Raw genomic sequence first — 3913 nt, 5'->3', positions numbered from 1 at the left:
GTCAGAGTTCGTTCTCCATCCCGGATCTCTTCACTTGTAGGTCGTGAATTGGGCAAGAACGAACCTTTGCGGCAGCGTTGAAGGAAGCGTAAAACATAGACCAGAACTCTCAGGGCCTTGTCCAATTTGGAGAAACGTTCGGGAAACTCGATGGACGGGGCCTTGACAAAATGCACTTTGACCGCGCGCTGTTCTAGTTCTGTCACTGGAAGAGTGTCGCTTTGTGGTCTGGTCCGTGTCACCAGAGATGGTTTTCTGCCAATTCATGTAGGGATACGCCTCGACTGGCTAGATCGGCGGAGTTTTGTTCTGATCGAACGTGTGCCCAACAGTCGACTGGCGTCGCCTGCGTGATCTTGGCAACTCTGTTGGCCACAAATGTGGTCCAGTTGCACGCAGGCTTTCGTAGCCAGGCTAAGACGATTGTGGAATCTGTCCAGCAGCGGATATCTGAATGGGCGGAGGGCATGTGAGGAAGGATTGCTGTCACCATTTCGGTTAATAGCACGGCACCACATAGCTCTAGCCGAGGAAGGGAGACGGTTTTTACCGGGGCCACCCGTGTTTTGGCTGTAAGCAGGCGAGTCAGGATCTTTTGCCCCATCTCGACGCGGATGTATACAGCCGCTCCATAGGCTCTCTGAGACGCGTCACAAAAACCGTGGTGCTCTATGATTACCTCAGGCTGGTACCAGATCCATCTCGGAACGCGGATCTGGTTGAGGTCGGAATACTCGTCTAAAAACGATTGCCACCGCTGACTCATTTCAGTGGGAAGCTTATCGTCCCAGCCTAAGTTCTGCAACCAAATCTCCTGCATGAACATTTTTGAACGGATTATGAACGGCGCGAGCCACCCGGCAGGATCGAACAACCTAGCGATTTGGGACAAAACTTCTCGCTTTGTATAGGAGGGTTCCACAACTATTTCGGGGGGAACGAAATAGAATTCGTCGGACTTTGCCCTTCACCGAGGGCATTTCGGCATCGATGTTGAGGAACTCGCTATGAAGGAGGTGTTCGGCTGGGACGTCTTTAAGGACGCTTTTGTTGTTCGAGGTCCACTTTCTTAGCGGAAACCCGGAGGCACTTAGGGCTGCCTGCAACTCTTGAATCGAACTTTGGGCTTCGTTTACGGAATTCGCCCCTGCCAGAACGTCGTCGACGTACATGTGCTGCTGGATGATGCGGCTGGCATTTGGAAATGGCACTTGGATATCCTCTGCCAGCTGTTGCAAGACTCGAATGGCGAGGAAGGGGGCGCAGTTGACCCCGAAGGTAACTGTTTTTAGTTCAAAGTCTCGGATGTCTCCTTCCTTGTTTCGGAACAGAATTCTTTGAAACGGGGTATGTTTTGGATCGACCCAGATCTGACGATACATTTTCGTAATGTCTGCACTGAAGACGTATTGAAAATAACGCCATTTCAGGACCTGGATCGTTAGATCGGATTGTAGGACTGGACCAGCATGAAGGATATCATTTAAGCTGGTCCCATTTGCCGACGGACTTGAAGCGTTGAATACGCTGTCATATTGCTCTTTTAAGGGAAAGTCTCTTTTTAAACGATTTTCGTTTCTAAGAAACTGAGCTAACGCAATGGACCTTGAATATCCTAAATCGGATCCGGTATTCTCGGGGTCCCGGAACGGGAGCGTCACCACGTACCTCCCGCTTGCGTCTTTTGTTGTTGTTTGGAGGAAGTTCCTTTCACAATAGGAGTCCGACTCTTTTACCATCTTTACTGGTAGATCCTCCACCTCCCAGAACTTGCTGAGAAGCGTGTCGAGCGAATCAGGGTCGCCTATTTGGTGCTCCTGGGTCGTGAAGGATGCGACCCGTTTCGGCTTACCCTTGGAAATCGGCCCCGTTAGCACCCACCTGAAAATAGTTTCTTGGCCCAGGAGCGAGCCGCAAATATTTTGTCGGGTGCCATCCATCATTATGGATGGTAGAATGTCAGCCCCGATCAGGACATCAATTTGAGAGCTCTCAAAATAGGTAGGATCTGCCCAGCGGAGTGCGGGCAGGTCCTTCAAAGAATTCCGAGGGATCGGATAGGAGGGCAGTTTGCCTGAGAGCTCCGGAAGGACGTACGCTTCAGTGTCTAACTGTAGACCTGGCTTAGTAGGAGAGCGAATCCCGAAGTGACACAGCTTCGAGGATTTCGCGGAGACCGAATAATTTAACCCGGAGACTTGGGTCTGGGTGTTGCGGAATGGCAACTTGATGAGGTTGAACAGGCGTTCTGAAATGAACGTCGCCTCGGATCCCGAGTCGATTAAGGCTCGGGCTCGGTAGTTCGTCCCCAAATGGCACACGACAATGATCGCTGTGCTCAGTAGGACGGCTGAAGTGCCGGACGCGAAAAAAGTTTGCACCGCTGAGGTGCTTGCCGATGCATTTCTGCTGGAGGGTCTCGGAGGTTGCTGTGTAGGGGGCGAGGTTGAGGAACTCGCATTTTCGGAATTTGGGGGGCTGCGATGCAGCAACGTATGGTGCCTGCCCTTACATGTAAAGCAGCAGTGTGTGCTTGTGCAGTCGCGTAGCTGGTGACCTCTGGCAAAACAATTCAGACATAGCTGCTTCTTTTTTATATAGCTGGAGCACGAGTCAACAGACATTTGAAGAAAACGCGGGCACAATCTGACCGGATGGTTCTCCTTAGAACATAAGTCACACCCTTTCTGTTTGGTGCTGACCTTTGTCTCGAAGGATTGAAGCCTTTTTGGAACTGCCTGAGTCGGTTTCATAACTTCGATGGCTTCCAATGTCCGATACCTTTCGCTCAGGAAGGCATTCATTTCTACCCAAGCTGGGATCTCGGATTTGGCAGTTAGCGACTGTTCCCATAAGGACAGGGTCTGCTTGGGCAGTTTGCTCGCGCAAAGGAAAACCAAGAGACAATCCCAGTTTTCTGTGGTTAGGAGATGGAATAGCTTCTCGACCGGAGTCAGCCTGGGGTTGTTTACGTAAATTGCCGTGAATAGGTCCCGGAAAGTGGGCCATCGGAGGTAGTCGCCATCGAAGACTTCCGTGTCGCATGGAGGTAAGCGGCAGCCGGACGAAATTAGCGGCTGAGAGGGTGCTTGCGCGACTTGAGGCGTTGCTCTGTCGATTGTTTCGCCAATTTGTGCTGCACATGACTCGTATACTGAGTAGCAGTAGTCATATTTGGCCTGGAGAATAGACACTGTGTCGAGGGGTCCTTCTTGGGCCATTAGGGCATGTTTCGTACTCTCTTTCCACTTTGTCCCATAAGGCTCGCACCTGTTGCAGACGGACTTGTAACGTGTGTAGGGACGGAGAGGCTTGATCAGGAGTGTTGATCTTCGCTTCGAAAAGGCTTACGCGATCGCTGACGGCGATGAATTTATGCAACGCTGCGGTTGCGGGCGTTGGCTGCTCAGAGGATGCCATTTTCTTTGTGGTAGAGCGTGTGACGCGGAGGAAATCAGTCCCGACAGCGGAGGGACTCTCGGATTTTCTCGATAGAGAAGACTCACTAGACGCTCGCGGCACTGGTCGGGAAATGACAATCCTAGGAGTTGTTTTCGAACTAGTCGATGGCAAAACCTTTGCTTTCGGAGTGGGAGTCGCGGTTTTGACCCTGGGACTAGTTCGAAGACAACTCCTAGGATTGTCATTTCCCGATCCGGCTCGAAGGACCATGAAGTGGAGTGGGCGGATTTGGTGTCCAAGATAGTTTGGCTTCTGACGTCGTTGTTGTTGCTGTTGCGGCTGCTGCTGATAATTTCCTCCAGAAATGAAAAAGTCACGGGATCGACTTCAATTTTGCACTTTATTATCGCACTTGTAAATTGAGACTAACTTAAAACTTACATTTTGAGTACCGCGGAGTGGTGAATAGATCGAGAGGAGAGAGGGAGAGCGCGAGGAGAGAAGGAGAGCG

Source organism: Drosophila yakuba, chromosome 2L (genome assembly GCF_016746365.2).
Source record: "Drosophila yakuba strain Tai18E2 chromosome 2L, Prin_Dyak_Tai18E2_2.1, whole genome shotgun sequence".
In the NCBI taxonomy this organism is placed as follows: domain Eukaryota; kingdom Metazoa; phylum Arthropoda; class Insecta; order Diptera; family Drosophilidae; genus Drosophila; species Drosophila yakuba.
Note: the sequence above shows the minus strand (reverse complement) of the source record.